The 12,241-nt window shown below is 40.9% G+C and overlaps 1 protein-coding gene across 4 annotated transcripts in view; it reads right to left on the minus strand.

The window, feature by feature from the left end:
* Positions 1–11,701, minus strand: part of NT5C2 (5'-nucleotidase, cytosolic II) — a 69,273-nt gene extending 57,572 nt beyond the window's left edge. Inside the window, exon 1 of one of the 4 annotated variants that reach the window (XM_036437886.2) lies at positions 11,617–11,701. The gene's annotated coding sequence lies outside the window, so the exon portion shown is untranslated. Of the gene's footprint in view, positions 1–3,652; positions 3,671–10,981; positions 11,089–11,612 lie in introns of those variants that run through there. The other 3 variants (XM_045582049.1, XM_036437894.2, XM_036437887.2) reach the window with 3 other exon arrangements.
* Positions 11,702–12,241: the final 540 nt, after the last annotated feature.

Here is a 12,241-nt window from a genome sequence, read left to right on the forward strand (position 1 = left end):
CTTTTTTTTTTTATTAATCCTCACCCGAGGATTTTTTCTATTAATTTTTTTTTTTTTTTAAAGATAGTGCAAGGGAGAGGGTGAGAGGGAAAAAGAGAGAGAAAGAAACATCAACGTGAGAGACACACATTGACTGGTTGTCTCCCACATGCACCCTGACCAGGGCTGAAGATTGAACCTGTAATTGAGGTACATGCCCTTGACTGGGAATTGAACCCATGACTCTTAGGTCTGAGAGCCAATCTTCTTATCACTGAGCCAAATTGGCCAGGGTAAAATAAATATATTTTATTTAAAAGATTCAACTTATAGTCTCAGCAAAGGTCACATAAAATTTTATTCAACTAGAAATATGAACATAATTAAATAACCATATTATCACTAAAAAGGGGTACAAAGTTATGTGAAGCTAAAGAGATAAAATTTTTCTTAAATCAGTATCTTCAAACAACTTCTCAAATGAAGTTTTCCTAATACTAGAGGCCCTATGCACGAAATTCGTGCAGGAGGAGGGGTCCCCCTCAGCCCAGCTTGCACCCTCTCCAATCCAGGACCCGAGGGGATGTTGGACTACCAGTTTAGGCCCAATTTAAACCAGCAGTTGGACATCCTTTTCACAATCCTGGACCGCTGACTCCTAATCACTCACCTGCCTGTCTGCCTGATCACCCCTAACTGCCCCCCCCACCAGCCTGGTCACCCCCAACTGGCCCCCCCTCCCCCTCACCCCCCACTAGCCTGTCACCCCTTATGCCCCCCCCCCCAGCCTGGTTACCCCATGCAGTGGCTGTTCAGTTGTTGGTCATCCCTCACTAACACCCCTGCCAGCTTGGTCGGCCCACACAGCCTGCTTGTTCAGTCATTTGGTCATCCCTCACTAACTCCCCTGCTGACCTGGTTGTAGGAAGCCATCTTGTGAGAGTGTGAGGGTTAATTTTCGATTACCTCTTTATTATATAGGATGTCTTAACATTATTATGACAGACTTTTGAACTCTATCCAGAAACAGTCTATCTAATGCTTAAATATATTTCATAGTAACAATAAAATTAAAGATGATTGTTTATCATCTGGCAAAAAAAAAAAAAAAAAAGAGTTCCAAAAAGTAAACATTTCACTTATCACCTGTTTACAGTGTCAAGCTTAAGAGTAGTTTAATATTAGCAGCAGCTAATAAATAAAAAACTCTAATTTTAATTCCTCTTAAACAATAGTGGTACATGTGGTACAGTTAAATAATTCTGTTTTCTTATAAAATATCCAGCAAGCAAAGTAGTTGTACTTGACACATAACAACTGAAATAAACTCTTAAGCATTTTAAATATTAGAGTCTCACACTTTAAAAATACTTCACAGGCAAAACATACAGTTTCCTTCATCACTAATACCACCTTCCCCCAAAGAAAGGGAAACCAGCTGCCCCAACAGTTCCAGGCAACTGCTAAAAACAGGAAGCAAGAGTAACTGAAACTGTGGGGTAAGCCTGGTTATTAGCAACCTGCTTCAGGTCACATCAGTAATTCACTTGGAAAGAAGTGAATAGCACTTAAATATAATATATATTAAAGGCCTATCATCAGGCAAAGTGTTTTTAATACACATGGCAGTTTGAATCATATATTCATTTTTCTTTTTGTTTGTTTTAGTGACCCAAATGTATTTAATTAGCACTGAAATATCCTCAACTCCAAAGCTCAAAGCCCTGACAGAATATATCTTGGCATTATCATGCCGCTGTGGTTTACACAAATTGTTTTTTAGTAACATCCCGTGGGGAAAATTTTTGAACATCTATCTCACAGAAATTTATAGAGTATGAACTAAAAAGTCATGTTTTCTTTACCCTGGAGGAGTACTGATCTGATTTTCTCAATATCTTTGGCTATCGGGAGGCCCTACCAAATAAATATTCAATTTTCAATGGAATTAAGTTATGTCAATATAGGTAATAAAATGATACCAGTAACTAAATATGAACTCAGTGTTTTACTAAACTTCATTGGAATTTATTTTGTGAAATATAAAGCTTAGAATTTACAAATTTTATAATCAACCATTTTCATTCTAAGAACACTGAACATGCTTTGAAACAAATTTCTTTTAAAGTCTTTATTGTTGAAAGTATTACATGTCCCCATTTTTCCCCCATTGACCTCTTTTAGCCTACCCGCACCACATTTGAAACAAATTTTGAATTGTTTCTTCAAACTTTCTCACCAACCTGAAATTTTAGTCTTTTTCTTTTTAATTGATTTTTTTTAATTGATTTCAGAGAGGAGATAGAAACATCAATGATGAAGAGAATCATTGACTGGCTGCCTCCTATAGGTCCCCAGAGGGAATGAGCCAGCAACCCAGGTATGTGCCCTGACCAGGAATTAATCCATGATCAGGCCAGCAGAGGGAAGTTGGGGGCAAACGGCTGGCAGGGGAGCAATTAGGCATCAATCAGGCTGGCATGAAAGTGGTTAGGGGGTGATCAGGCTGGCAGGCAGAAGTGGTTAGGGGCAATCAGGAAGACAGGCAGGTGGGCAGTTGGGAGCCAGCAGTCCTGGATTGTGAGAGGGATGTCTGACTGCCCTCTATGGGTCCCAGATTGGAGAGGGTGCAGGCTGGGCTGAAAGACAAACCCCCTCCCCTGCCCCCATGCACATATTTTATGCACAGGGCCTTTAATGCTAAAATAATAATAGCTAACATTTATTGAGTGGTCACTTCTTTTCATGTGTTATTCTAAGCACTATACATATTTTATCTAATTGATCTCACAACAGTATGAATTATTAATAGGTACTATCTTCATTATACAAAGAAGACGACAGTACAGGGAAGTTAAATAACTTAACCAGGGTCATAAAATTTTACTTGCAATGAAGTGTGCAGATTCTGGAGCTATACTGTATAGGTTCAAACCTGGCTTCAGCACTAATGAGCTCTATGATTAAATAAATTATACAATCACTTCAGTTTCTTCCACTCCAAAATGGTCAGATTCAATGCATCAATAAGTGCAAGGTGCTAAGTATAGTGGCTGACACATAGTCCTTAATAAATTATTTATAATGCCATGCCCCACATTGTTTAAATACTGCAACCTCTGCACAATACAGTACTTAATGTTTGGAGGAATGTTATAATAGCTTTCTACTTTCAGAGTCACAACTTCAGAGTACCGAAAAGGTGCCAAAGGCTATATAATTTTACACATTTTTTCATGTCAATCTAATTATTCTAAATCTAATGTCCTATTTGTAGGTGTGTTTTTTTCCTGACATCTCCTAGTTCCACATAAAATTACCTCATCTAAAATGCCACAGAATAAATAATTCAAGGCTAAAAATATGGCACTTACTGATTTCTGATTTGTAAAAAAAATTGTTTACTCTCCAAGTTACAGCTTGGTCTTATTTATACCATACCACTTAAACTTGTAGATATATCTTAAAATTCTTACAATATTGATATGGAATGTTTGAGTTGTATCTTTTAGCTGATTTACTTAGCAGCTCTAAAACATAAACCTAGAGATTCTAACATGACTAGTTAAGAAATAAGATTGCCATATGTTTTCCAAGGATAACTAGTAAAACACATTAAATTCTCATCTTTATAGGCAAATTACTTTATTTACATATTTATTGCAATCCTCACCCAAAGATATGTTTCCACTGATCCTTAGAGAGGAAGGAGGAGAGAGAAAAACATCCATGTGAAAGAGAAACATTGATCGGCTGCCTCCTGTACAGACCCCAGCTGGGACTGAACCCACACCTTTTGGTGCACAGGACCATGCTCCAACCAAATGAGCAATCCAGCCAAGGCTAGGCAAATTTAAAAAAATACTGTAGAGTAATGGAAATTTGTAATGTAAAATATTTAGACTATAATAGATAAGTCTAAATTGTTACCTTCTACACTGTTTGGCCCAAGTTTAGAACCTAACATAAGTTGTCCTCTCCTTATGAACTTACACAGAGCAATTTTATGACAAACACAATGACAGAAAAGAATGTGTGACACAGCCCGCGCTGGAGTGTTGTCCTGAACACTGAAAGGTTGTGGGTTTGATTCCTAGTCCGGGTACATACCTGGGTTGTGAGTTTGGTCCCTGACTGGGGCACAAATATAAGGCAAGAGACTGATTTTTCTCTCTCCCTATTTCTATCTTTTTTTTTTTTTTTTAAAGAAGAGTGACCCTTTTATTTTTATTTCAGAGAGGAAGGGAGAGGGAGAGATAGAAACATCAATGATTAGAGAGAATCATTTATTGGCTGCCTCCTGCATGCCCCCACTGGGGATTAAGCCCACTACCTGAACATGAGCCCTTTATTGTAATCGAACCTGGGACCCTTCAATCTGCAAGCTCACGCACTATACACTGAGCCAAACCAGCTAGGGTCCCTCCCATGTCCTCCCCTTCCCCCCTTTCTCTTTCCCTCCCTCTGCCCCCTAAATTAAACATATCCTTGAGGGAAGATTTTTTTAAAAAATGTGGAACACATTCTAAATGAACCATATTAAAAGATAGGCTAAGAAATAATAGCATATATAAACCTAAATATGAAAAGCTAAACCATTAAATTTTTAGAAGAAAATAGAGATGAACAGCCTTATGACATCAAGGTAGGTAAGGATTTAAAAAAAAAAATTTTTTTGATTTTGAGAGAAAAAGGAAGAGAGAGAGAGAAACATCAATGTGAAAGGAAAATATGGACCTACTCCCTACTGGGAATTGAACAGGCAACCTTTCAGTGCATGGGATGACCCCCAACCAACTAAGGCACACCAGCTAGGGCAGGGGAAGATTTTCTTGGATAAAAGACAATACAAACCATAAAAAAAGATGGACAAATTTGGCTATACTAAAATTTAAAACATATTCCTGCCAAAACATTCCACCTGAATCAAAACAGAAGAAATGATGAGACATCCAAATTGAGAGGGATTCTATAAGACAACTGGCCTGGGCTCTTCAAATTTATCAATATTATGCAAACAAAAAGCTGGGACTTTTTGTGGGTTGAAAGTAACTAAAAGGACATGGGAACTAAATACAATTCATGATCTATGGCTAGATTCTGGACTAGGGATGGAGTTAGAAAATAGCTATATAGGTCATTATTGGGACCACTGAGAAATTTTCAATATACACTGGATATTAGATAATAAAGTTGCATCCATAGTAAATGTGATAATTTTTATTATAGTTTTGTAGGAATCCTTGTTCTTAGGATATTCAAATCTTTTTTTTTTTTTTTTTTAATCCTCACTTGAGGATATTTTTTCCATTCATTTCCAGTGAGAGTAGAAAGGAGGGAGATGAGAATCATGGACTTAAGAGAGGCACACCCACATCAATTGGTTGCTTCAACCAGGACTGGGGAATTTGCAACCCAACTGAAGTAGTGCCTTTGATTGGGAATTAAAATCATGACCCTTTGGACCACAAGCCAACATTCTAACCACTGAGAAAAACCAGTCACGGTTATTCAAGTAAATCTTTTGGGGTCTGAAGTGCCATGATGTCTACAACTTGCTTTTAAATGGTTCACAAAAAAAGCCCTGGCCTGGAGGCTCACCTGACTGGAGCATTGTCCCCTACACCAAAAAGGTTACAGGTTTGATTCCTGGTCAGGGCACATATAGAGATTACATAGATGTTTCTCTTTCTCCCTTTCCCTCCCTCTCTCCAAAATCAATAAATATATCCTTGAGTGAGGATTTTTTTTTAAATGGTTCAGGAAAAAAATGTAGATATGAAAGATAAAGTCAATGTGGCAAAATGTTAACCACTGGCAAGTCCAGATGAAAGATATAAGGTGTATTATTACAGTTTTCTATAGGAGTAAATTTTTTCACATAAAAAGTTTAAATGAAAATATAAAACCTCTATACAACAAAAAGTAAACAGAAACCATATAGCAAGAAGATACTTGCAATACCATAACTAAGAGAGGATTAGTATAAAGTATAAAGAGATCTACAAACCAATGACAGAAAAGCAAACAAGCCAACAGAAAAAAAGAATGGATATAAACAGCAATTTGCAGAAAAATACACCTTAAAATAAATGAACGCAAAGAAGTTCAACCTACTTATAACCAATTAACAAATTAAAATGAAATTTAATTTTGTTTTTAAAAGTCTGACAATATCAATGTAAAGGACATGGTAAAATGGTACTCTGGCAACCTGAGAATTTTGTATTTAGTATTTTGGAAAACAATTTATCATTATGTAATAAAGTTGAGAATCCTTTTACCCTACACCTAAGAATTCCCTAGGTCAGTGGTCAGCAAACTACGGCTCACAAGCCACATTTGCAGCTCTATTGACTAATGAGTTTGCCGACCACCAACGTAGACCCTCAATTCCAATAATTACAGGCTCTTGTTGTTCCTTGTGATTAAGCCCCTATCCCAGTGGTCAAACTCATTAGTCAATTCTGTCCTAGGTGTAGAATTCTCTCTCACACATGTAAACAAGATGACAAGCCAAGAATGTTTATTACAGCACTATTAATGACAGAAAAGAAAAAAAAAGTTGGGAATACCTAAATATCCATAAAAAACTGATTTATACATATAATGGATTATTATAGAGCAAATAAAAATGAATGAACTAAAAATACATCTATCAACGTAGATATATATCAAAAACATCATTAAACAAAAAAGCAATTTGCAGAATCATACGTATATTAAATAAGAATATATGCACTTTTATAGATACTGTATATACACTGAGTGGCCAGATTATTATGATCTCTGAATGTATAATAATCTGGCCACTCAGTAGATATCCTAAAAGGCTAATATGCAAATTGTCCCCTTGACCAGAAGTTGGACCAGCAAGCAGGCAGGCCAACCCCATGTCCTTTCCTCCTGGCCAGGCTGTCCAGGACCTCACCCATGCACGAATTCATGCACCAGGCCTCTATACACACACACACACACACACACACACACACACACACACACACACAGAATTGCCAGATTATGCATTCAGAGATCATAATAATCTGGCCACTCGGAGTACATACTATGGGAATTATAATTCCTGAAATTCATGGCTGTTTACTGCTAGGAGAGGGCAAGAGAAGAAAACAGGATAGCAAAGATTCATACAGGCTCAACTGATCTGTAATGTTATCCCTTTAAAAAATAAATATAAATCCCGCCGAAACTGGTTTGGCTCAACGGATAGAGCGTCGGCCTTAAAAAATAAATATAAATCCGCCAAAACTGGTTTGGCTCAACTGATAGAGTGCCAGCCTGCAGACTGAAAGGTCCCAGGTTCAATTCCAGTCAAGGGCATGTACCTTGGTTGTGGGCACATCCCCAGTAGGGGGTGTGCAGGAGGCAGCTGATCAGATGTTTCTAACTCTCTATCCCTCTCCCTTCCTCTCATATACTAATATATATGTAAATCCCTTCCCACAATTAGGAAATGGGAGGAGGGGGGAAATAACCCATAAACTAAATAAACTAAATATGATGGTGGGAGGGGTAGGAGGACTGAACAAAAAATGCAGAGGGTGCCCTGACTAGATAGAGCGTCAGCCTGCGGACTGAAGGGTCCCAGGTTCAATTCCAGTCAAGGGCATGTACCTTGGTTGTGGGTACATCCCCAGTGGGAGTTGTGCAGGAGGCAGCTGATTGATGTTTCTCTTTCATCGATGTTTCTAATTTTCTATCCCTCTCCCTTCCTCTCTGTGAGAAAATCAATAAAACATTTTTTTAAATGCAGAGGGAGAGAAACCTCACGAACATGAACAATGTGGTGACTGCTGGGGGAATGAGGAGCAGGGGAAATATATGGGGGGGAGGGAGTATATAGGGGGAATAAATGGTAATGGACGGAAACTTGACTTGGGGTGGTAAACACACAATGTAGTGTACATATGGTGTGTTGTAGATTTGTGCACCTGAAACCTGTTTAATTTTGTTAACCAGTGTCACCCCAATAAATTCGATAAAAAAATAAAAAAGGAAGTAAATAAATATGATGGTCTATAATTATACTAACATTACATTATTTTCTATGTTTGAAATATTTCATATATTTTTTTTAAACTTTAACTTTTTGGTGGCTGTGAAGCTGGGGAGACAGGGAGAGGCTGAGGACTTCTATCTCATTGTCCTCCTAGCCCTCCGACCATCATCTAAATGCCCTCAATAAAAGTTTGATCCCACCCCGCAAAACAGATAAAATAAAATAAAATAAAATAAATTAAAACATTAGAGAAACCTCATTAAAATGACCAAGAAACTTAAAAAAAATATTCCACTTAACATCTGAAATGGAAACATACCCAACAAATTTAAACTTACTGATACATATACAGTCTTCTCTTTACAAACTGACCCTGACAGCACATTTTTTCATCTCACCTTCTTAATAATGCTTCCCAACTAAGAAATACCAACAAAATGCAGGAACAAATAGTTCAACACTCTCCAAATTAATCTAATCCTTTTGATTCTGTATTCTGACTAAAAAAGGGGTAGCTTTGCTACTCTGTTGGCAATTTTGTTATTTTTATTGGTTTGCTGCTCCAGTTGTTTTCCACAAAATAGAAAAAACAGCCACTGCAAACTCAGGTAACCAATCAAAGAACACAATCAAATTTCAAATGGTTGTGTCAAGTGACGAGGACCTTATCACTCCGCAATAATTTGCTATCAACTTCCTTAAATCTAAACTTTTTTAGGCCTGAATGGATAACACACACACACACACACACACAGCCACACAAAAAACCAACTATTCACAAAAAGTGTTATCTTACTTCATTAATTCTGCTCTAAATGCAAGAAATTCATGTAGACAGAATATCTTGTAAACAGTTTACCAAAATTTCTCTAACCAGCTCTATCATACTATTACTATACCAAATCCTTTATCATTAACCCCGCAATATCTCTTTTGAATCTTCTCCTTACTCTCATGTGCCACCTTCTGTATGTTCTCCCTGATTCTACCAACCTACAATAATCTCTCCACTCTGTACCAAAAAATAGTAATAGCTAACATGTATAGAGAATTTAATGTATGCCAGTATTGCTTCAATGGAATTATCCCGGTTAATATATAAAACCCTGTGAAGTTTGTTCTATATTTCCCGTTTTCATGGTAAGAGAAACTGAATAAGATTAGCTAAGGTTAAGTCCTCCAAGGTTGCATGCATGTTAAATGACAAGACGGATCTCAAACCTGGATTCCAAAATCCATGCCCTGAATCATTTCTGATGCTATCTCCTACATTTACTACTCACATGTCACTTAACATATTCCCTGTGCTACTTAACATTGTGTTCATAGATGTCTAAACAGCTCAAAATACTACATTCATTCAACAAAAATTGAGAGCCTATATGCCAGGCATTGTTGACTTTTAGACATAAAAGCTTGCTACAAGCCTTTATACAAATAAGAGATAAATTTTCTAGATACATGGGCATCCCAGAAATATGGGTAAGTGCTAAATTAACAATGATATGAATGTAGCAATTATAATTGCACAAAAACTATGTTTAGATAAACAGGAAGAGTATAATTTATAACAAAGTTGCTTAACTATTTCAGTGAATTAAGCTTTTAGATGAGTTAAGCAACAAAAAAAAACATTAAGAACACACCTCAGGTTTTGTGTGCTTTCTTTCACCATAACACTATTGGAAATAACCTACAGATCATTACTCCTCCTAACATTTCACTGTAACTTGGCTTTCTTTAGCTTTATACACCTGCTATCACTATAATTAGGCTTGCAGATACTGTAAGTAAATAGTATCTTTGTAAATCTTCCTACAATTATAAAGTTTTGGGAACTTGCAGCTGATTATAAACTTTCATATAATGGAATTAAATCTTAGAACTGAATGAAACCTTGCAGAACATCTCCTTCAGCCTTCTTACTTTAAGATTATTAACTTCTAAAGTCAAACTTCTGGATTAATGAGGATTATAAAGCAATGCAATGAAATGTAGTGGCTTACATTGCAACAGAAATGCATTTTGGCCCTGGCCTGACAGCTCAGCTGTCTAGAGCATCCTCCCCATATGCCAAGGTTGTAGGTACCACTCCCCATATGCCAAGGTTGCGGGTTCCATTTCTGATCAAGGGCACACTCAGGAATCAACCAATGAGTGCATGGATAGGTGGAACAACAAATATAAGTTTCTCAACTTCCCCTCTCCCCGGTTGTCCTCTCTCATAAATTAAATTAAATAATGCATTTTAGTATGTGTGTGCTACTATCTGCCTAGCACGTTGAGTTTATTCTAATTGCTAACTAGCTGTGTCTTCATTAACCTCTCCAGGCCTGGATGCCTTCATTAGGAGAAATCTATCGTTGCAGTGTGATGGTAAATATTTAAAAAACCTCAACAATATTATGTTGCCACGGTAAAGGGCACCGTTTCAACATTTTCTCTTTCGCATTAGAGCTAGCAGCGTTTGCAATCGTTGCCTTAAGAGACAAACTCGTGTACAGACATGAAGAACCTGTCCGCACCACGACACACACGTACACACACACACCCTAAAATAGTGACTAGTCATTGCAGAGCACTGCCCTTCGCAACTCTCCAACACAACCGCCCAAAGACTAAAGGGTGGGGGGGAAGGGGAGACCGGAAATAAATCTGACGCCAGCTCTACCTACAGCTTTCAAAAAGCTTGAGGCCTACTGACTGGAGTCAAAAACCCCAAAACGCTCTTAACAAATAATGGTCCAGGCCTCAGATCTGCCGTCTCGCTCTCGGCTCTCGGCTCTGGGCTCCCGGGGTGTCTCCGGGAAGGGAAGGAATAGGCCGCCACGGGCCAGCTGGCCCCCGACTTGGGAACCTTCGAAAAGAAGCCTGTTTCTATGGAGGCTTGCCTACTCGACGTGAAGTTTTCCAGGAAGTGCCGCGAACGACAAAACCAACTTTTGCGGCTCTTTCTAAAACGCCTCGTCCAACCTAGCACCCTCCCGGAGCCTCCGTTCGCGAGCTTCTCGGGTCCCCCGGGAGCGCGCGCGGGGCGGGAAGTCCGGGCCGGAGGCCGGAAAGGCTGGCCCCGGGCGCGGACGGGAGGACGCCCGGCGGCGGCCAGGAAAAAAAACAAAACACAAAAAACCAGGCAGACCTGAGGAAAGAGGAGTCTCTGTGAGGAGGGATGGGGACTGCCATCACCCTGAAAGAAAAGCGGGACAACAGGGCGCACAGAGGAAGGCTAACAGGAGGCGAAGGGCCGCGCGCTCCGAGGCCGAGACGGGTCCGAGCCCGTCGGCCTCGGAGAAACAATGGCGCGGGCGTGACGTGAGGCTGGGGGCGTCGCCGCGGCGAGGAGGAAGGGGCGACGCGGAGGAGGGGGCTACGCTGAGGTAGGGGCGACTCGCACGCAGCGAAGGGGCCAGCGGAGACGCGGGTGCCCGGGCCACACGGCCCGCGGGTGGGCGCTCGGGCGTGGAGAGTGGGGCCTGAGGGGCCGGCGGCGGCTCGGAGACGGGCCACGCGCTCGGAGACGGGCCACACTCCTTCCTCCTTAGCTCGCTCGCTCCCTCACTCCCTCGTTCGCTCGCCCGCTCCCGCCCCTCCCGCCCGCGGGGCCCGCCGCACTCACCGTCCGTCTCGCCGCCCGGTTGCAATCCTAGCGCGCAACTGCCGCAGCCCCCGGGGCGCGCGCCCTCCTTAACCCCGCGGCCGCGGCCCCGCCCCTCGCCCCGCCCCCAGCTCGCTCCTGGCCCAGGGACCGGCGGGTTATTCCGATCCCCACCTCCGCCGCAGAACCACGCTGCCGCAACGCTCCCTGGCCGCGCGACGTCGCCGTTGCGGAACTGTGCCTCCGTCCCTTGGGGGGGTAGGGGGGGGTGGGGAGGAACGGTCTAGGCATCTTTAAACGACAGGACAAGCGGTTGTGGCCGAGCTGTGGGGGTGACGCACATTGACTGCTCCTCCATGTCCTTTAAGCTTACATCCCTTATCCAATGCCACCTGGGACTACCTCCTGCTTCTCTGCCTACACTCGGAGCCTTTCCCTTAGAGGAGGGGTCTTACTTTTTCCCCCAGCTATATATAGAATCTTGGACCTCAAGGCCCTAAGGGTCCAGACCTCCATATCAGGCCTGAATCCAATGATGACCAAAAAGTACCGGCTTTGGAAGGTGTCAGAGCGGGTTGGAATCCATGTTCTACCACTTACAAATGACGTTGGGAGGATTACCTCACCTCACTATACCCGATTCCCTCACC

Source organism: Pipistrellus kuhlii, unplaced genomic scaffold, assembly GCF_014108245.1.
Source record: "Pipistrellus kuhlii isolate mPipKuh1 unplaced genomic scaffold, mPipKuh1.p scaffold_m20_p_15, whole genome shotgun sequence".
Taxonomy (NCBI): Eukaryota; Metazoa; Chordata; class Mammalia; order Chiroptera; family Vespertilionidae; genus Pipistrellus; species Pipistrellus kuhlii.